The sequence below is a fragment of the Lemur catta genome, chromosome 8 (assembly GCF_020740605.2).
Source record: "Lemur catta isolate mLemCat1 chromosome 8, mLemCat1.pri, whole genome shotgun sequence".
Taxonomy (NCBI): Eukaryota; Metazoa; Chordata; class Mammalia; order Primates; family Lemuridae; genus Lemur; species Lemur catta.
The window spans coordinates 49,978,198-50,001,503 of record NC_059135.1 but is presented as its reverse complement, the minus strand read 5'-3'; the positions used below and the strand labels follow the sequence as shown (position 1 = coordinate 50,001,503).

General features: G+C 37.3%; 1 long non-coding RNA gene and 1 other non-coding gene across 3 annotated transcripts in view; one reads left to right on the top strand and one right to left on the bottom strand.

Moving 5' to 3' along the window:
* Positions 1-23,306, bottom strand: part of LOC123643322 — a 103,543-nt gene that overhangs the window by 52,037 nt on the left and 28,200 nt on the right. The window contains exons 1-3 of one of the 2 annotated variants that reach the window (XR_006736762.1): positions 11,477-11,521; positions 1,595-1,703; positions 582-625 (exon numbers count right to left, since the gene is read on the bottom strand). This is a non-coding gene — a long non-coding RNA (uncharacterized LOC123643322). Of the gene's footprint in view, positions 1-581; positions 626-1,594; positions 1,704-11,476; positions 11,522-23,306 lie in introns of those variants that run through there. The other variant, XR_006736761.1, reaches the window with a different exon arrangement.
* On the top strand, positions 17,497-17,606 carry LOC123644191. Its single transcript, XR_006737018.1, has one exon. It is a non-coding gene; the product is annotated as a U6 spliceosomal RNA (small nuclear RNA).

Here is a 23,306-nt window from a genome sequence, read left to right as displayed (position 1 = left end):
ATAAAAGTGATTTCTTTACCAAGGGGAAGTCTAGGTTGGATTATATGCTATTATTGTTTATTCCTCTTCTTTCTTTCTCCTCTACCCAAACCTGAAGCCTACTAATCTTGCCTACTACTCACACTTCTTCTCCCGCATATGGCACTTAGGGCTTAACACACTGATGCAACCTGAGGGTGCCACCCCTGCCCGGATCAGCCGTGTCAGTCTAGGATTCCCGGCAGACATTCTAGAAATGACCACAATGAATGGACATGTGGATCCTGCTCATTCCACCTCCATCAGCATGAAGCACAACACCATTTCTTAATTTTCCGAATAATATGGATTGACAACTTGTTCTTTATGTTCCACAGCTCTCTTGCCTCATTTGTAATGACTTGGTGTTAGCCAAAATGAATATTTCTTCATTTCTGCCCTTATAGCAAAAGGAAAAGCCAGATGAACATTGTGTCTTTGCTAGACTAAATACTTAAGTACGTTTGTCGCTGCAGTTGGCCTCTGTGAACTCTACTGCAGAGTGCAGCTTATGTCACTGATTTTGAAACATCTTTATGGTCAGTGAAAAGATCAAGCATTACCTCCAGTGATGGTAAGATCCAAATAGCCAGTTCCAGTAACGTCCCTGAAATGAGTCATACATCGGATCAGTTGATTTATAATAAATCTCTCCCACATGTATCTTGATAAAAGCAGACATTTCAGGTTTTTATTTTTTCACTTAAAGCTCCCTACCAAGGCTTCACTTTTCATACTTTTCAGTTTTCAGATTAAACAAATTTATAATTTTCCTCATTTACTATCAGTATAATTGACATATAATTCTCTTTAAAAGTTACCTGCAAATATAGTCAGTTACTTGACCCAATTTCATATACACACAAAAAAATAGGTCATACTCTAAATGTTGTCTCTTTTTGTCTTTTTCATTGAATTGCAAAAGATTTCGTACAGGTCGGCATAGCTGGTGCCTCTGTACTTTCATTTTTGTAGCCATCTTCTTTATTATTAATAACAGTGATGACAATAAAAATAGTAATAATGCCTGCCTGCCTTCCCAAGAGCACAAAGGTCTTGGCCCTTTGTACAGGCATGCACTAAAATATACAACAGATGCTATGTATCATTTTTTAACATCCTTAATGTCTTAGCCAATTTTCCTTTACTTACTATGTAAGTTTCTAACAATTCTCAGCTACTAAAGGCAAGAGAGTGGTAAAAAAAAATAAATTAAAATTGCCTTCTCTCCTTTTGTGTCCTTTTCACAAAGCAGCCTCACATTTTCAGTCTTTCAAGTCTCATATACACATCACAAATCCATTGAAATTGGATAGACATTAGAGAAATACTTTAATTTGCTTCTCAAGGAAGAATGAAGGCCAGAATTTATGTAGCAGTTTTTCCTAACTGCGGAGGTACCTAGAGAAGATGGCTGTGACTTATCTAGAAGTGACCTATGTCTCTGAGGAAAAATGAGCTTCAGGCCCACAACAGGGACTGTTCTCTTCTCACCCAGAATAATTCACCATTCCCCTTCCCTTATTAAATCAGCCTTTTGGTAATGTGACTTCTCTTCATCTGATACAACACTTACTATCAATGAAACTGGCAATGCTTTGTTGATTATTTCTTTATAGGCACCACACTTCCCAATCCAGAGGCAGCTGCAAGATGACACGTCAGGAGGAACGGATCAAGTTCTTCTGAAACACAGAAAAATAAAAATGATTAAACAAAAGCCCCCACTAGATCTTATTTTCTTATTCAGTTCAATTTACTAAACATTTATAGAACTCTGATTGTCCTAAACAAAGTTCACTTGAAAATCGAACCCGAGGGACTAGAGACTGCTTGTCAGACCATCCCGGCAGGAAGGCAGGACATCGGGTGGAGGAGAGAGAAGAGTCCCAGCTCAGGTGTGGATCACAGAGAGACAACAGAGACAGCTGGAGACCACATGGAGAAAAATTGCAAAGCTGAGTAGGAAGAAGATAAAGAGGAGAGGATATCGGCAAGGATCAAACCCAGAGAGGCTCGGAAGCCAGTGAAAGGGTAAGCGTGGATTCCCCTCCCCCTCCTACATGCATTCAGTGAGCAACGGGGCACTAAGTTTACTGAAGGCTTTTCCACCCTCCCCAACCCAGGCAGCAAATAAGGACCAGTGGGGTGAACTAGAGAGTCCCAGGAGTTTGGGCAGTCTGTGAGGGGCACCAGAAGAGTGCCACAAGAGGCCAGAGTGCCAGCTTTCTTCCACCAGATCCTTCCGCCCCTGCACTTCTGTCCATTGCAACCAAGAAAGCAGTTTGAGCTTGGGCTGACGGGGAGCTGTGGCCCCTCCCCCACCCGTCACAATCCTGAGCATAGGCCGAGCCCAGAAGTTCCCAAATGGCCGTGTCTCTCCACGCATCCCAGGGTGAGGTCCCTACAGAGAGTGGGGCCCACCGCTCTTCCCTTATGGACTTGTGGTGTAACAGGGGTGTATAATTTGGGAACTTCCTGCCCACTGGTGTTTTGTGGGGTCGGACGCAGGTGGCTCAGATGATCAAGCCAGTCCCAGTGCCCCCCAGACATGAGAGGGGTGCAGGAGGACACAGGGACAAGCCCGGGAGCTGGACTCCGGTGGCAAGGAAGCCCACACGGACATATCCGACTGGCGAGTGTGGTGAGGAGCTGGGGAACGGGGACCTGGGAGCATGCCCATGCCCACCCCAAGAGAACCGCCATATTGGATAATGGGGCGGCATTCCTAAAGGCATAGTCTAGCTCCTGGTTCCATGGCAACCAAACACCCTGCATTCACATGCCCTGGCTGGCTGGGTGCTGCAGCCCCTCCCCCCATTCATTACAACAGGGAGAACTGTTTGAGCTGAGAAGTTCTCAAGTGGTCTTTTCTCTCCCCTGGGTGTGTGCTCCTGGCTGAGATCTGCACAATACAGGAGCCCACACCTCTTCTTTTGAGGGCTTGTACTGAAACAGGGGTGCACAATATTTGAATTCCCTGCCTGCTGGCATTTCGTGGAGATGCACACTAGTGGGTCAGACACACAGACTAGGGAGAGGTTTGAGAGTCGGACTCAGGTGGTGAGGGAGCACATGTGGGCTGAACTGATGGGAGTGTGTTGTAGGGGTCCAAGGAGTAGCACTTTGGGGGAATGCCCACCCCTTCCCACAGAAAAGCTGTGCTACTGGGTAAGGGCGGAAAGATCCCAGCGGAGGCCCTTAGCACTCAAGCATTTAGGCCCCTCCCCCATGAACAGCCTTCCTGGTTTGGAGAGCTCATCCTGACCCTTATACCAGCGGCTCCCCCTAGTGGCCAGAAAAGCAACTTTGAAGGCCCACTGAGGCTTTGCAAAGCCTTTCCGGCTCCTGTAACCTAACCACAAACTGCCTTGCTCCTCTCCCCATCTCAATGGTGGTAGAGATCAAGCAACCCCCTGGTAGCTACAGGGTCCTCCTAAAGCTTGCGGCACTCAAATACTCCATCTGGGATACCAGAGTCTACCATGTGCACACAAGAACACCTCAGCAGCTGTCTCTTTCACACAAACATCAACCAATGACAGGGAGAACAACTATATATCACATCATAGCATCTTCCAACTCAAGCAAACAGGACATGGCTGATTCGTACTCATAAGTACCACCTGCCATATCAGAGACTAAGCTGGGGGACCCAGTGCAATTCACACTGCTGGGAACAGGTGAAGACAGCAGGACAGAGGCAAACTGAGAGGATCATCAAACCTGCTTGAACATCCCATGGGCAACTCAGGACCAGCACTCTTCTCCCTCGTACAGTCAGGGATTGATCTTTGGGGTCCCGGGTACAGGCCCACAAGGCAAACCCACTACCTCCAGAACTCAATCAAGAGGCCAGATGAGAAGGAATCAGCAAAAGAACTCTGGAAATGTGAAAAATCAGAGCAAAAGGACACCCCCAAAAGGAAACAACAAGTCTTTACCAATGGATACCTACCAAAATGAAAATATCAAAATGACAGATAAAGAATTCCAAATTTGGATTATAAGGAAGCTCAACAAAATACAAGAGAAATTGAAAAGCAACACAAAGAAACCACAAAAGCAATATAGGAAATGAATGAAAAACTCTCTAAAGAAATCAAATTACTAAACAAAAATCAAATAGAACTTTTGTAAATGAAAAATTCATTCAAGGAGATACAAAACACAGTGGAAAGTTTTAAGAATAGACTAGCCCAGGCAGAAGAAAGAATCTCAGAGCTTGAAGACAACACTAAGGGATGAGAAATTACTTAACGGCCACCAGATTCTTAAAAGGCAGAGCTTAGGTCAGTTCATTTACTGACCAAATGCCCTACTTTACAGAGGATCCTCTACGCTGGACATTATGATGCAGACCTTCCTTCTTACAGTATCTGTTTTCACATCTTAGAAAGTCCCTCTACTCTACATTTCCTATTTTTAAACAATTCAAAAATCTCTTTTATTCAGCCCAAATTAGATTACTAATTTTTTTTTTTTTGGCTGTTGTTGAATTTTTTTCCCAAACCTTCCTTTACAGATTCATTAATATGCATGAGGCAGTTTATATATTAAGTTTACATAAGTATGGGATAAGAGGGAACACTCTGCTCCCAAGATTCTAGTCTTATGCTAGGAGATGCTAAGTCTTGCTATAAATACCTGTTTTATTGTTTTGCTTTCATGTCTGGCTTATCTCCTACCTTCTCATGGAGCCAGGAATAAAAATAGAAAGTCATGCGGTGGGTTGGGACGCTGACCACGCCGGTGAGCCTCCTTCCCTGGTGCCTCTCAGGAAAAGGAGGTAATTAGTTTACATAAACACTGCTTAGCCTGACCCACTAGATGTGTTTCCTGGAAGCAAAGTCTAAACTTTCATTAAAGCATCCATGACTACATTATGACTTTCTTGGGCCCCTTCCTACATAAAAAAACAAAATAAAATAAAATTATACAACTGTATTGATATAAAGATGAATATATTAATATATACATTATAACATTTTCTTTAACCTAAAAGTTCATTTTTTATTCTGATTTTAAAATAAAGTAAAACAATTTCATGGGTCCTGAAAGTATTGTGTCCAAGACACTATGTCTACTATGCCTAATGAATGTCAGCCCTGAAAGCATCTGAGGTACTACATAGTATTTGATATAAGCCCAGGTTGTCACAGACCCCAGTCTAAGGTTCCTAGTTACTGACACCTTAACCAACTAATTATAAGGCATCAAAAATGGATTTGACTTTTATAACCTTCTTTACTAGCTACAACCTAAGGCCCTATAAGAAATAAAATAACATAAGACCTATCATGGCTCTGGATTTCTGCATAAGATTGGAGCAAGAATTACACAAACACTTTGCACATATCCATACTTACCACATCTCTGCTTTTAAAAATCACTTTATTCTCTCTGAATCTCATTTTTAGATGTATAGATATATAAAATAGCATTTGCTGCTTTTTTTGTTTGTTTGCTTGAGACAAGGCTCAAGTGATCCCATTGCCTTAGGCTCCGGAGTAGCTGGGACTACAGGCATAAGCCACGACATCAGGCTAATTTTTCTATTTTTAGTAGAGACAGGGTCTCACTCTTGCTCAAGCTGGTCTCAAACTCCTGAGCTCAAGCAATCCTCCCACCTCGGCCTCCCAGAGTGCTAGGATTACAGACATGAGCCACCCACGCCCTGCCCATTTGCTGCTTTTTAAAGTGTGTCTTTAACAAATTAAAGTTAGGGATAAAGGAAGAAAGGAAATCAACATTTACTGAGAGCATACTATGCATCAGGCACTGTCTTGGGTGCCTTCATGTGTGTAGTCCGAGGAAACAAAGATTATGACCCCCATTTTTATACATAAGGAAACTGATACTAAAAGAGGTTAAATAACGTGTTTAAGATAACATAATTCAGTAATGGCAGAGCTAGAATTCAAATTCAGGTCCTTTTGACTTCAAAATCAATGCCCTTTCTACTACATCAAATAGATTCATTATATAGAGCTGTCCTGTTTAGTATTTTTAGATAAAAAGATTTGGAGTAACTTTTTTGTTGTTGTTGTTAGTAATTTATTTCCCTTCTTAACTTCAATTTTGAGACCTTGGTTTTAGTGTTGCTTTTCCTTTTCTTCTCAAGGCCACTGCACAGCTGCCCATCTTCCCACATGACTGCCATCCTGCCTTCTTCTCATGCAGATCCTCCTCCTCATGTCTCCATCCTCTTCCTCCTCCTCCTCCTCCCTCCCTTTTTTCCTCCTTAGGTTGTTGGTTTTGATTTCTCACTTCTTCCCCAATGCTGCTGGCATGGCCAATTAAGAACCTCAGCAGATTCCTCAGAGATGGATTTGTCAGCTTGGAAGATGAGTGTGGCTCCAAATCAAGTTATTCAGTTTACAACAGAAATAAGCAGCGTCTCTGGCATGTAATTTAACCACCCATTTCTCTGCTTCAAGTTCTTAAGGATCGTAGCATTTGAACCAAGTGAGGTCCTCCCAATAAAACCTCAAAACTGAGTATTGATTAATCACAGGCTAAATTTAATGTTTCTTACATAAATCTCACTCCTTTCCAGTCAATTCCTAGGAGTAAAAAGTGTCAGTTATTTTAAATAAAGAAACTCCTTACTTCAAAAATTCAATTATAAGTCTTCTTAGCTCTTCAGTTTCCTGCTCTCCCATTTGAAGCTACACCTTGGGCACTTTCTGCCATTATGAGAAGCTGTTTGAAATAATTGATCTACCATTTTTTGTGTTTTTCTGGTTGTGCATGGTGAGCCAATCCTGCCTGGGACCGAATAGGGCATCTCAAAGCCTTTGCAGGGCAGTTCTCCCCTCCATCTGTGACAATGTGGCACTGGTGCTATGGGCTCACCCTGAGGGAGGATGAAATCCAATCAATCCCTCTCCATTACTCACATAGCATTTCTGAAATAAAGTCTGTGGCCAGGAAACTTGCTGGGTGAACCTTACACATTGATAGAATGCTCCGAACAAGTGAAATAACCATTCCCTAACAACAAATAGTTCTTTAATAATACGGAAATGAGAATGCCCAGAAGAAAGTAATCTGTGTATGGTGCTTTTCTTAAGTAGACTATCACAGGGGAATAAGGAAGCAGAGGAAAAATTGGTCCTGTACAAATCTATAGGAGACCGGACAAGGAAGAGGAGACCAGACTGGATGAGGAAGAGGAGACTAGACTGGACGAGGAGATGAGACCAGACCAGACCAGACCCTACAAGGAAGAGGAGAACAGACTGGAAGAGGAGAGGAGACAAGACTGGATGAGGAAGAGGAGATGAGACCAGACCAGACCAGACAAAGAGGAGACCAGAGCTGACAAGGAAGAGGAGACCCGGTAACTTTTTTTCAAAAGAGAAAGTAACTATTTTCAAATTAAGCCAGTTATCAGGCAAAATCATAGCATCTAACAGAATCGCAAACTTTTTGAACCAAAAGGTGCATTAGAAGATATGGCTCACACCTGTAATCCCACTACATTGAAAGGCCAAGGTGAGAGATCACTTCAGGCCGGGAGTTTGAGACCAGCCTGGGCAACATAGTGAGACCCCATATCTATTTAAAAAAATTAAAAAATAAAAAAGAAGATATGCCTAGTTCAACCCCTTCGTATTCTGGATGATGAAATCCCAAAAGGTTTATGACATTCCCAAGATCACATAGAGAGTGGGATCAATGCCCCTCACTAAACACAAAAAGAAAAAAAATCCACATCATATCTATTAAATACCCAAAAAATAGCACAAGAGATTTACATAAATAATTACTCTGAACTATTTTAAATGGTTTAGCTTGCTACTAAATGGGCCTTTCTTTATCAATCAAATGAACTTTTCTTTATCCATCATCATATGCCGCAAAAGACCAAGGAAGTCAATTTCATATGACTTTGAGTTGGTAGAGATAACTGTGTGTTTCAGTAATCAACGTAGGCTCTTGTAAGCTATAGAAATTGAACTGAACTTTGAAAGATGGTAGCATTTGAACTAGAAAAGTAGAGTGCTTTTTAGATGCTTAGAGCAAAGTTATGGATGAAACCACAATTAGCATTTTCTTTGACCTTTAAAATTTTAGAAAGCAGTTTCAAAACCCTACCTCCATTATATCCTACAACCCTATAAGCTCTTTTTAAAAACAAATATATATAATTTTATTGTTTTTAAGTTAAAAATAAATGAATACTTGTAAAAGGTTCAAACAATACAGAAGTACATGCAGTAAAAAGTGAAAGTTTCCCTTAATGCTCTCTGTGAATTCCATCCTAGGTCCCTTCTCTATACGTGAAGTTTGGTGCATATACTTTCAGACCTTTTACAACGCATTTACACACACACACACACACGCACACACACACAGAGTCCTGGCAGGTGGGAGGAGAGATTGATTAGAAATAGATATGGCATCAGGGGAAGGAAAGAAACTGGGGGGAAAGAACTGAGATGTTTGATGATGAATTAAAATATTTTCTTTTGTGACAGGCATTGTAACTCACTCATCAACACTGGAGTTGGAGTTGTGTTATGTGTTTGGTTTGGGACAGGAAGGAAGGGAGGCAGGATTAAAAACAACAGTGAGAGTCCTCAAGATGGGTGCTGGATGAGAGCAGAGCCATCCAAAGAGCCCAGGTACTGCTGGTAAAATAGATTATAGAAACTGGAAGGAATAAAACTGTCAAATGCTTCAATCCCCAAGCCAAAGAATGTGGAGATTTTTCCCATAGGCAATAAGGAGTTGTTGAGGGCTGTCGAACATGAGATGGTATGAAGTAATTGATGTTTTAGGAAGTTTCAACTGGCAGCAATAGGCAGGAGATAAACTCTGAAGTAATAGAGGCCAATTAAGAGGTTATTGGATGCTTAAGGCATACATTCTCAAGGAAACAATCTTAAATAAGGTCAGAGGTTTATATACAAGTATTTTTACCACAGCGTTATAGAAGCAAAAACAAGTTTTTTAAAACATAAAACAACCAAAATATCCAAAACCAGAAAGGCCATTAAGTAAATGATAGTATTTGAAGCCATTAGAAGTAATGTTGTTGAAAAATATTTATTGACATGGAAAACGCTGGTAATGCAATGTTTAGTGGAAACACTGACACAAAACTCTATATGAGTTTGACCTCAATTATATGGAGAATTTTCTAAGGACACTGTTGTGTTTATCTTGCCTTAGGAAAAGACCATTAGTCATAATGAACATGTTTTAGTTTATAACGCTCTGCTTTGAGTAAATAAATTAGAGAAAACTTTCATGTGTCAGCATGACTTGGCCAAAGGAATATTTTGATTCCATTATTCAGTGCAGGTTTATCTCCCTAAGCATAACAAAGGAGGTGAATTAATAATAATTGAACTCTACTTCTCTGAGTAGGTGTTAGGAACCAATAAGCCAATGAAAACGTAAGACCCATTTCTGATGTGATAACACTGAACCAATGAGGAGTAACGCCAGATCATGGACCACCTACAATGCCAATGTTTAAAAGCAAAACCAAAAATTATACATTCACACCCATCTGGAAAGAAAGAAATCAAAGTAGTAGCAGTGGTTATCCCTGGGAAATTGCACTATGGGTAATTTGTTTCAGCGTTGCACTAATAAGTATATATCACTTTGATAATTAGGGAATTGTTTGTTTAATTGGGTTTATTTGTTTGTTTAAATAAAGGAGCAAGTGCTTAAGACTGTGAAGTGCCAGAACAGAGAAACCAGAAAAGATATAAAGGCTTGATAAAATATAGTTTACGTGTATATATACTTCGTAGACTTTCCAAATAAAGAGAAATATAGACAAAAGAAACCTAAGTAGGTTGGGCAAGGTGGCTCATGCCTATAATCCCAGCACTTTGAGAGGCTGAGGCAGGAGGATCACTTGAGGCCAGGAGTTTAAGGCTAGCCTGAGCAACATGGTGAGACCCCCATCTCTACAAAAAATAAGAAAAATAGCCAGGTGCAGTGGCATGCACCTGTAGTCCCAGCACTCAGGAGGTTGAGGTGGGAGGATCAGTTGAGCCTAGTAGTTAGAGTTTGCAGTAAGCTATAACTAGGCCACTGCACCCCAACCTGAGTGACAGAGCAAGACCCTGTCTCAAAAAAAGAAAGAAAGAGACCCAAATAGGTAACTTTCTTAGGCTTTTCCCAAAAATGTTTACTTTATGAGTCAAAATTTTTTAAAAGTGAAATAGTTCATTCTCTCTACCAAATCTTCTCCCAAAATGTCTAAATTGGCTTTCAATTGATACTGCTGGTATGGTAATACAACACAGGAACATTTCAAAATTTCGATCACTAGTCCAAAACAAGCAAAGCACAAATAAAAAGGAAAATTACACAATATTGCTGTGACACTTTCGAAAGACAATGAGACCAGATCCATCCTTTTCTTACACAAGTTCTCAGTCATCATTCTATAGATCTTAGCACGATAGCATAAATGCTAATAGGAGTATAAAGTCACTATAATGATTTATAACAATTAAGATGGAGTCTTCTAAATTATCAGTCTATTCTCCATTTGCAGTCAAAATAGTCAACAGGTAAATTCCATTTTGCCATAAAACTTCTATTTCTATTATTTCAATCTTTAATCCAAGCAGTAATGAAATGACAATTTATAGTGCCTGATGTTTCGAGAAATAACCTAATCCTGGCTACCCCCAGTCATCATGCAGAAATGATGGAACCCTTCTTCCCTGTCCCAAATTTCACCAGGAGAAATGGACACCTTTGGACCACCCAGAGCTTCCTGTCAACTCTAACAAAAATTTCCCTGGATAATTATGCAAAGCTCAATCAATAGAGTATCAAATAAAATTAAATGTAAATCAGACATGTTCTACTTTCATTAATAAGTAATAAAAGCAATAACTAAGAAAAGTTTACACCACAATCTATAGGGTATTGGCTTCTGTATTAGCAAAGGATGCATAACAAGAATATGGAAAGAGATTAACAAATTTCACATGGTATTTTTGCAGTCTTTGATATGTTTACTTTTTTTTTTTAATCTCACACTAGAAAGCATAGTCCTCCTAATTTGTTCTTAAACCTCTGCATTGCTAGGTGACCTGAAACTGGTAAATTAAACTTCCTGTGGCCCATTGACCTTATCAGAAAACTATAATTTAGCAAATATTTATTAACCAATTACTCTCTGAAATGCACTATGAAATAAATAGGTGTTGAAATTATTTCATCAGTAGAAATTTAAAAACCACTGATTAGTTTTCTGACTCTTAGCCATGAGACATTCTTCCTCAAAGCCTTCTCCACTCAATAAGAGATAAAAGTAATAACACCTAAAAACTAAAAGATTAACATAAAGTTTTTAATTTACTCATATGAATTCTATTTTCAAATACAAAACCTAACAATATATACAATACTACTAAACTTCAAAACAGTGATGTGCCAATTAATACATGTTTAAAAAGCTCTTTAAAAATACCAAATTCTAAGACATCTGTATGTTCAGCATCGTGTATATGCACTTGGTGGCCTCTAGTTGTACTGAAAATCTTCTTGTACAAATATGACTGTAAGCTGCATTTTCCCAGGTCTCTCCAACCTGTGAATAGAAACAGAATCACCCTAATAATTAGAACTCAAATTTTACTGGCTCTTATTTCCACCTAACACAGCCTCAGCACTTTATTTAAAAAGGTTTTTCAAGTGCTTCTGGAAGTCCAGGTGCTCTCTGAAGTCAGATGCTTCTAGAATTCAGATATGCTCGTGAATAATCACACTTTTGCATGGCATCTGCTATGGCTCTCTCCAGCATCCATGTCACCAGACACTGCTGCTGTGTCACCTGCATGCTTTCTGCCACCAGAAGTGCCAAAGACGTGCAGTAGGAAGGGGATAGCCTGACATCTGCCTAATGGTGACTAACATTGGCATTACAACCCATTCTAAGGTTCCAAAATAGTGATGTTTGGATGACTGTGTCACATGGAATTTTAGATTTTGTTTGTGGTTTGATTTTTATAGGCCACTTGCTCCCCACAGTAAACAGACCTCTATTACTGGGTCAGTGGTACCTGGCTCTTCCTTTCTTCAGTATCTTTGGATGCTCTTCAGTTCCCTTTACAAATATTTTCCTTTAGGTGTTGTCCCCTGCATCTGTTGGATGTACCCACACATATTCAACAAATAGTAGTTTCCTCTAGAGAAAGTCTCTTTGGTTAGAATTCTGGGTTTATTATTTTGAGAGAGAATTTTTTTGATTATAGCAAGTCATTATATTTCTTCAGATGGTATAAAATTTCACCAAAACAATTTAAAGTATGAAACCCTAAAATTCCCATTTGTTTATTCTCACGGAGTAAATGAGTATTTAAAACCAGGCAAACAGAACCACTTATATTTAATGATGTCATAAATGATTTGCAAAATGTTTTTACTCATGGGTAACCTTTGAGGCCCTTACCCATAAGGGATGGGAGAGTAGCTTAGAAATACTTTTTCTAAGATCAATGACATACACAAGAGTTCCAGTAACTCTGTGTTTCGCATGATAATTTTCACCTGGCTAAATGCAAACACAGGAAGAAATTGATAGCGCGTCTCAGGAGAGCTGTTTTTCTCTGCTGAGTTCTTTATTTCTATACACTTATTCCCTGACACACAACAGTTTTCTAACTGGTTATCAATCTTGGCAATGGCAGGTACCCTTTCAATTCTGCTATGGTGTGACTGTGTCCCCCAAAGTTCATGTGTTGGAAATTTAATCCCCAATGCTAAGAGGTGGGAGGTGGGGGGGACTAATAAGAGATGATTAGGTCATGAGGGCTCTGCCCTCATAAATAGATTAATGGTAGTTATCGAGGGAGTGGGTTAGTTATCTCAAGAGTGAGTTTTTAGAAAAGAGAGTTCTGCCCTCTTTGCTCTCTCAAAACCTCTTGCCCTTCCATCTTGCACCATGGGATGGCACAGCAAGAAGGCTCTCACAGGAAGCCAGCTCCTGGCATCTTTGACTTTCCAGCCTCCAGAACTGGAAGAAATAAATCTCTGTTCTTTATAAATTACCCAGTCTCGGGTATTTTGTTATAGCCACATAAGATGGACTAATACATATTCCATAATTTATTTTAAGATCAAGCGTTCTGAAACATGATACTAATCCTTTCTTTATCCCCTCACTTGTTTCAACACTCCCTGATCCTGGTAAATATGTTTGGGCTACTCATTAGTAAGAAATCTTGATTCCGTCAGAAAGCAGAATCGCCTCTCTTTCCAGTCTCAAAGTGTTGGTTCATGTTTTGACAGGCAGTACCACATGACAGTCAAGCTGATGGAAATGGATCACCCAGGCTCCAATCCGAGCCTCCCCACTTGCCAGCTGTGTGACCTTGGGCCACTTAATAAATTCTCTAAACTCCAATTTCCTTATTGTTAGAATGGGGATGATGATAATAACAGAATCTCCCTGATAGGGTTGTTGTTAGGATCAAATGAGTAATACCTGTAAAGAAGTTAAAACTATTCTGCTGAGGATGTAAGGAGTCAAGCATGATTTTAAATAGGACACCAAATGCCATTACCTTACCCTAAATCTAAAGCACTCTCTGAGTATGTGATCAGTGGCTATCAAGTAACATTGAGCAAGGAACTCTCTAAACCTCTGTCTCTTCATCTATAAAATGATGCTAATTGAAAAAACATTTGTAATTTACTTGGCAATTACCTGACATGCAGTAAATATTAATATTAGCTGTTATATCATCTGTAAAAATAATCTGTAATTATGTCTGCTTTATAGGAGTATTGTAATAAGATAACAAAGGTGAAGTACTAGCATGATGATTTAATATTTATTAAGCAAAGGGCTAATATACAGTTTACTTTTTCTCCACACTTTGCTTTTAAAGCCCATGGAATTACTTATCATCTCTTCCTGGATTGCCTTTGCTTTTCCTGCCCTTGCCAGCTATACCTGGAGTTTAAACGACTGGAGAGAGTCAATGATTATGTATACTCTGTCTAACATCAGGAACCTCCACAAACCTACAATTGATAGGTAAGTCTTTATTGAAAGTGAGGCTTTATCAGGATAATTCAAGTTCAAGAAAGGTAGTCCAGTTTCTGGCAACATAGCAGACTAAGTATCAGGACCAACCCTCCCTGGTAATAACTAAAAATGCTGGACAAAACATAAAAACATCATAAAAATATATATATACTTTAAAACATATATATACTTAAAAACATCCTTGAGAATGCATCCATATGTGAGCAAAAGAGTAAGGAATACCTAGGAAAGCAGCACTGAATCAGCTTTACTCTCAGGCTGAACCCAGTGAAGTTGGACATAGAGTTTCATGCTCTGGAGACAGAAAACAAAGCCCGGGGACCACCCACGTTAGAGTGTCCTACATTAGAACCCTCATAAAACAGGGGCCCAAAAGCATACACTCAATGAAAGAAGGGACTAAAATAAACTATCCACTTTCACTCCCCTGGAAATTGCCTGGAAAACTAACAGTCTCAAAACTTGGCAGTGAGTAGAATGGGGGAATATTATACCTGAGAATTTGTAACCACAATCTGACCCTCACACAAGTTTGCACACAAATGCACAACACTCTTGAAGCAGTCTTAAAAAAAAAAAAAACCTGAAGTCAATATTATGTAAACTGGTCCCAGAATGGTAATGTCTCAGGTACCCAATAAAAGCAAATACAAATCCTTTGTAGGAAACACCTCTTTCATTTCGGACACAAAGAATCTCCATGGATAAATTTTCAAGAAAAACTAAACAACTCAAGGGTCAAAATTAATAAACACACAAGGAGTCAAGGCCATAAGTAAGAGCCAGCAGAAACAAAAGACAGCACAAGCAGACCCAAAAAATTCCAAATACTCAAATTATCAGATGGAGAATATTAAAAAGCATGTTTAACATGTTTAATTCTAGAAACTAAAAAAAGTAGCAGTTCAAATTGAACACTCAATTGACAGATTTAACAACAAATAAGACATAGTGTAATTGAGAGAATTAGTCACTAGAAGATAAACAAAAGAAATTATTAAGAATGGAGGTAAGGCCAGGCGCGGTGGCTCATGCCTGTAATCCTAGCAATCTGGGAGGCCGAGGCGGGCAGATGGTTTGAGCTCAGGAGTTTGAGACCAGCCTGAACAAGAGCGAGACCCCGTCTCTACTAAAAATAGAAAGAAATTAGCTGGACAACTAAAAATATATAGAAAAAATTAGCTGGGCATGGTGGCACATGCCTGTAATCCCAGCTACTCTGGAGGCTGAGGCAGGAGGATCGCTTAAGCCCAGGAGTTTGAGGTTGCTGTGAGCTAGGCTGATGCCACGGCACTCACTCTAGCCCGGGTGACAAAGTGAGACTCTGTCTCAAAAGAAAAAAAAAAAAAGAATGAAGGTAAAAGAGACAAGAGTTTAAACATTGAAAGAAGAATAGATAAATTGGACTTTATCAAAATTAAAAAACTTTTGTGCATTAAAGGACATAAGAAAGAGAAAATTGAAACATTCATATATTCATATATATATATATAGAGAGAGAGAGAGAGAGAGAGACAGAAACAAAACAGAGAGAGAAAGAGAAACATTATTCAACCATAAAAAGGAATGAATTTCTAATACATGCTGCAAAATGAATAAACCTTGAAAACATACTAAGCGAAGTAAGCCAGGCACAAAAGGACAAATATTGCATGATTCCACTTACATGAAATATCTAGAATAGGCAAATTTATAGAGACAGAAAGTAGATTAGAGGTTACTAGGGGGCTGGAAGGAGTTGAGAATGGGAAGTTATTGCATAATGGTTTCAGAGCTCTGTTTGGGGAAAAGTTTTAGAAATCGTGGTGATAGTTGCTCAACATTGTGAATATAATTAATGCCACTGAAGTGTACACTTAAAATGGTTAAAATGGAAAATTTTATGTTACATATACTTTAAAATAATTCCTAGAAATTACCACAATGTAATCAAAAATATTAAATTGTATACTTGAAATGGGTAAATTGTATGGTATGTGATTTATACTTCAATAAATGTTTGCTAAAAATTGAAAGAAAGTTTGTGTCCATTAAGGCAGTAAACTAGCTTGCTGGAACAAATAGACCCAAAGTATGAAATGCCTCAAACAAAATAGAAGTTTATGTCTCTCTCACATAACAGTCCAGGCTGGGTGTTCCTAGTCCATGAGTACTCCTCTGGCTGCAGTGATTCAGGGACTGCAGCTCCCTCCAACTGATGGCTCTGCCATCCCCTGAGCCTGGAGCCTCCTTATTATCTGTATTCAGCTCAAATAAAGGGAAAGAACATCAGGAGACAAATCTACTTCCTAAAAGCTGTGGCCTGCAAATGGTCATACACATGACCACACTAAGCTGTAAGGAAAGCTGGAAAACGCAGGTTTTAAATACAGTTAAAGGACTGTGATATTAGAGTAAGACAATCTAACATATGTCTAAACAGAGTACCAAAAAGAAAGAAAGGAGTGGGAATGAAGTAGCAGCAATATTTGAAGAGATAATAACTAAGAATTTTCCACAACTAACAAAAGACAACAATCCATTGATTCAAGTATCCTGCAAACCCCAAATAGAAAAAATAAAAATAAATTCACACGTAGGCACATCATAGTGAAATTACGGAACATGAAGACAAAGAGATATTAAAAGCAGCCAGAGAAAAAAGATAGATTACCTTAAAGAGAGACAATTAGACTGACAGCTGACTTCAACAATAGCAATGTAATCAAGAAGATAGTAGAATAAAATATACTGAGGAAAAAATAATTTTTTAAATAATTATTAACTTAGAAATATATACAGAGGAAATTTTATTTTTTAAGAATGAATACAAATTAAGATGTTTTTCAGACAAATAAAAACTGACAATGTCTGCCACCCTCACTAAAGGTGTTTCTAAAATATGTACTTCAGGGAGAAAGAGGACGATCCTATGACAACTCAGATTTTCAAAAGGATAAAGAGCAAAAAAGCAGTAAATATTTTAAAATGTTGACTATGTAAAACAAAAATATTGGCTGGGCACAGTAGCTCACACCTGTAATCCTAGCACTCTGGGAGGCCCAGGTGGGAGGATTGCTTGAGCTCTGGAGTTCAAGACCAGCCTGAGCAAAAGCGAGATCCTGTCTCTACCAAAAATATAAAAATTAGCTGGGTGTCATGGTGTGTACCTGTAGTCCCAGATACTCAGGAGCCTAAGGCAGGAGGATCCCTTGAGTCCGGGAGTTTGAGGTTGCTGTGGACTAGGCTGATGCCAAGACACTCTATTCAGGGCAATGGAGAGAGATTCTGTCTCAAGAAAAAAATTATGTGGGGTTAAAAAAGATAGAACAAAAATATATAACATCAATAGCACATAAGGGGTAATTGAAATTAAAGTGTTCTAAGTCTCTTATATTATCCAGAAGACCATAAAGCTACTAATGAGTTAAATGTGCAAGTTAAAAATTTCTAAAGTAGTGCTGCTCACTTCGGCAGCACATATACTAAAATTGGAACGATACAGAGAAGATTAGCATGGCCCCTGTGCAAGGATGACACGCAAATTAAAATTTTAAACAAATAAATTAAAAAAGAGAAAAAATTTCTAAAATAATCACTGAAATACAGAAAAAAGAAGTTATAACTTCCAAATTAGTAGAGGAAAAAAACTGAATATGAAAAAATATAATCAACCCAGAAGAGGGCAAGGAAGAAGAAATAAGTAATATAGAAAAAGTGGGGAAATATAAAACATACAAGACAGTAAAAATAAATCTAAATATGTATGCAATTACAATAAATATAAGCAAACTAACTGCTTCAGTTAAAAGACAAAGACATAGAGCTGAGTTTTTTTAAATCTTGCTTTTTGCTGTTTATAAGAGACATGTCTAAAGCTTATGAATACAGGAAGATTGAGGGTATAAAAATAAAAAGGTAGAGAAGAATATATTAGGCAATTTACTAAACAAAAGAAACCTGGTGTAGCCAGTTCAAACAGACAAATAAATTTATAGACAAATAAATATTATTAAACACAGAGACAATCATTACATAATGATTAAAAATTCAATTCATTTGGAAGATATAAATTACATATCATATATGTAATTATGCCTAATTACAGCCCCAAAATATATAAAGCAAAACTGACAGAACTACATGGAGAAGTTGACAAATCCTCCATTATATTGAAAGATTTCAACATACTTTCTCAGCAAGTGACTGCTGAAACAGACATAAATATCAATAGTTTTATAAAAGATGTAAACAATGCAATGAATAAATTTAACTTAATTGTCATATATGAAACATTACACTCAGTGGCTCAAAACGAACATTCTCTCCAAGGATTCACAGAACATTTTAATCAAATGCTGAACTATAAAGCAGTTTTAACAAATTTTTTAAAAAATGATAGCGTACCAATCAAGTTCTCTGACTACAATGGATTTGCAACCAAAAACAAACATAATGAGAAAAATCCCTATATGTTTGGAAATTAAAAATCACTCTTCTAAATTACTTAAAGATCAAGGAATAAATCATGTTATTCAGACTTGAATAACGAACAAAATATTACATATTACAACTTACATTTTGAAACTAAAGAAAACTTAGAGAAAAATACATAGTTTTAAATGCTGACTTTAGAAAATAAGAAAAGCTAAAAAATAGTGAAAACTACATCCATCTTAAGAAGTTAGTATGGGAAAGGCAGAATAAACCTAAAGAAAAGAGAAGGAAGGGAATAATAAAGTTAGGAGCAAAAATTAATGAAGTAGAAAATGAAGGATTTAATAATAAAAAGTTGGTTCTCTGAAAAAGCTAGGAAAATTTACAAACCTCTTACAATATTAGAGACAAGAAATGAGATAACTTCAAAATAAAAAAATGAAATGAAAATATTACATAAATATATGAAATAAAAGGGGCACATAAATTCAGATGCTGCAGACATTAAATAATTAGGAGATGTATAAGCATTATGCCAATAAACTTCAAAATTTAGCTGAAACTATTCCTATAAAACAGAAATTATTTAAACTGGCTCAAGAAGAAAGCCAAAACTGAATGGTCCTAAAACCACTAAAGAAATTTAGGTTAGTGGGGTGGCTCATGCCAATAGTCACTGCACTTTGGAAGGCCACGGCTGGAGGATCGCTTGAGCCCAGGAGTTTGAAGTCACAATGAGTTATACCACTTCACTCAAGCCTGCACAACAGAACAGGATTCTGTCTCTAAAAGAATTTTATAAAGGAAAAAAATCTATTCATTAGTTTAAAATCTTCCCAAAGGAAACATCAGGCCCAGGTGGGGGTTACTGGTAGACAACCACCATTCAAGAAACAATTTCAACTTTACAGGAACTATATGAGATTATAGCAAAACTAACAAAAAACACTACTCAACCATTTTCTATGCTAATATAACACTGATACCAAAATTCAACAATGTAATTCAAAAGGAGGAATTTACAGACCAATCTTACTCATGAACATAAATGCAAAAATCCCAGACAATGGGAGATGGACACGCTTGAAACTCTGACTCGGGTGGGGCAAAGGCAATATACATAACCTAAACATCTGTACCCCGGTAATATGCTGAAATCAAAACATTAAAAAAAACAAAAACAAAACAAAACAAAAATCCCAGATAAGATACTAACAAAGTGAATCCCTCAAGGTATTGAAAATACACACACACACACACACACACACACACACACACACACACATTATGGCAAAGTGAGTTTATTCAGAAATAAAAATGAATTAAAGAAAGAAAGATAAGTAATATAATTGACTACAGTAAATATTGAAAGAAAATCATATGACTATCTCAATAAATGCATAAAAAGCATTTGATAAAATTCAACATTCCTGCATAATAAAAATGTTTAGTAAATATGAATTAAAATGAACTTCCTTACTCTGATACCCAATAACTACCCCCAAAATTACAGCAAATATCATATCCAATGTTGAAATTTTGAAAGCATTCCATTTAAAGATCAGAAATAAGCTTAGCTGCTATTCCTACTTCTATGCAAAATTAAACTGGAGGCCTAATACAGTACAAGAAATCAAGAGAAAAATAAATAAAAGGTCTATTCAGAAAGAAAGAACAACCTGCCATTATTCAAAATTGATATGAATTTCTACAAAGATAAATTATTAAAATAAAAATAAATATGCTGATATAAAATCATTATGCAAAATCTATTGTATTTCTATGTATCAGCAATAAGCATAAAAAATTTAAAAGACATTTATTATAGCATCAAAAATATGATGTGCTTAGGAATAAATCTAACAAATGATATGCAAGACTTTAAGGAGAAAAGTACAAAACTTTATTTAAAGATATTAAATAAGACTTTAATTAATGAAGAGATATACAATATGATAAATTTTTTTTTAAGGGACTAAGGTATGGAACCTTAGACCAATGGAACACCATAGGGTGTCTAGAAACAAACCCACACATAATTTGCCATTTAACATATGAGAGAGGTGCCATTGCAGATCAGTAGGAAAAGGATGGATTTTTTTTTCAATAAATACTGCTGGAACAATTTGTTTCAATATGAAAAAAATTAAATTTACTCCTACTTCACACAAAAAATAAAAATCAGTTCCAGGTAAATTAAAGACCTAAATGTGAAAGGAAAGAATATAAAACTTTAGAAGACAATGTAGTAGAACATCTTTGTGATTTCAAACTGAGGAAGGAATTCCTAAACCAGTCATAAAAAGTTCAAGTTATAAAGAAAAATATTAGCTGCCTTAAAATTAATGTCTTCTGTTGATCAAAAAGCATTATGAAAAGTGAAAAGACAAGCGCAAACTGAGAGAAGATGATTGCAACGCAGTAACGAAATATCAAAATGCAAACTCTAATTTAAAACTTTTGCAAATAAGTAGGAATGACAAACAACCAAATAGAAAATTGAAGCACAAATAGCCCATAAACACAAGAAAACATGTTCAAAGTCATGGCAAATCAGAGAAATTAAAACGGAAAGATTATTGCAAAAATTCCAGACTTAAGTGTGATGAAACCAACTGTTTAGGAGGGTGAGGAGCAATGAGAATGCTCATACTCTCCTGGGGAGAATGTAAATTGGTATAACACGTTTGGAAAACAGCATGACATTACCTGGTGAAATTAAACGTACATATACAGGTACTCGGTAATTCAATGTTCCCACTTCTAAGTATATATCCTAGAGAAATATTGTATATGTGTACCAGGAGACATGTAGAAGACTATGTATAACAGCATTGTTTATAATAGAGAAAACTGAAAAACAACCTAAATGCATTCAACAGACGAGATCAATAAGTTGTGGTATATTTTCATAATGAAATACCATCAAGCAATAAAAATTAATGAACCAAATCTACAAACATTAACATGGATGGATCTTAAAAATAAAATGTTAAATTAAAAGTAACATGTCAAGAAGAATATGTACAGTATGTTTTCATTGATGTGAAGTTTAAAACAATCCAAACTAAATAATACAACATTAAGGGGCATAAACAGGTAGTAATGACCATAAAGAAAAGCAAAGAAAGGATTTAAAAAGTTCAAAATCATGGAGAACCCTCTTCTCCTTTCAGGGGAGGAGAGAAACACATAGGGACTTCTGGAGTACAGTCCCTGTAATGTTCTATTTCTCAGCCCAGAGTGCTAGGTACAAAGGAATCCATTTAATTTTTCTTTAGACTGAATGCATATATTTTTATACATTCTTTTGTATACCTGCTATATTTTATAACAAAAATAAGATTTAAAACTTTTAATATTTGTCTTGTCTGAATTTTTTTCCTGAATTACAAAAATAATCATTTTTCAGTTTCCTCTTCTAGGACTTGTAAAAAGGAGTCACAGAACTTGGGGTTCTCTCTATGACAAAACTTAAAGAAGTATTTTTATGCACAATCCCTAGGTTAGCAATAGGTTTTTTTTTTTTTTTGAGACAGAGTCTCACTCTGTTGCCCAGGCTAGAGTGCTGTGGTGTCAGCCTAGCTCACAGCAACCTCAGACTCCTGGGCTCAAGCAATCCTACTGCCTCAGGCTCCCGAGTAGCTGGGATTTCAGGCATGTGCCACCATGCCCGGCTAATTTTTTCTATATATATTTTTAATTGTCCAGCTAATTTCTTTCTATTTTTAGTAGAGACAGGGATCTCGCTCTTGCTCAGGCTGGTCCTGACCTCGAGCAATCCGCCCACCTCGGCCTCCCAGAGTGCTAGGATTACAGGCGTGAGCCACCGTGCCCGGCCAGCAATAGGTTTTAATTAAGCAGTGTAGGTTTTCATAGTCACTGAAAGCATAGTGGAAAATTATATCTTTTATTCTTAATGGCATTCATAAGATTCAAGAAATATCACTCGATAGCAGTGCTGTCCAATAGAAATATATCATAAGCCAAATATATAATTTTATACTTTCTAGTAGCCATATTTCAACATCTGATCAATATTTTTAAAATTATCAATATTTTACATTCTTTTTCATACTAAATTTTCAAAATCTAGTGTGTATTTTACACTTACAGCGCATCTGGATCAGACTAGCCACATTTCAAGTTCTCAACAGCCACAAGTGGCTGGTGACTACCATACTGCCCAGCACAGCTTTATGGTCTGCAGGTTAATAGTGACTCACTGGGCTTCAGCTGTAGAAATGAGAAGGAGAGAACCACCCACCAAACCCTGAGCCCTGTTAGGCTTCCAAACTACAAAGGAGAAGATTTCTAATTTTAGCAGTAAGTAGAGGTAGGTATCTTATTCACACAGAACAATAGAACTAGTCGTTTTTATCGCATCTTTTCTCTTTATATCCCTGAATTTCCTCTGAATTAGGCCTAACAGGAACTTCTTGTAAAAGGAAATAATAATGCTTTGGACTTCTTAAGCCCATTTTCCTCAGGAATCTAAAAAATTTTAAGACTACTGGTCCATGATTAAACAGCTTTACAACAGTCTTGACATAGTCGGCCATTTCAATTTATGTGTATTTAGAAAAACTGAGCCTTAGACTAGAACGGCTAGTATCACATATGAAACAGAAACTGAACCAGGAGCTGGGATTCTGAGTCCCATGGCTCCCCTAAGCACACACACATTTCTTTAATGAATTAGATTTTCTTTTGGTTCCACTTGTCCAATCATGTATGGTTAAATTCATTTCAATATTGTCCCATCCCTTAGTTAGTTGTCTGCAGGAGCCAAATTTAATATGCTGACTTAATGTCTTATTAATAAGTTTCT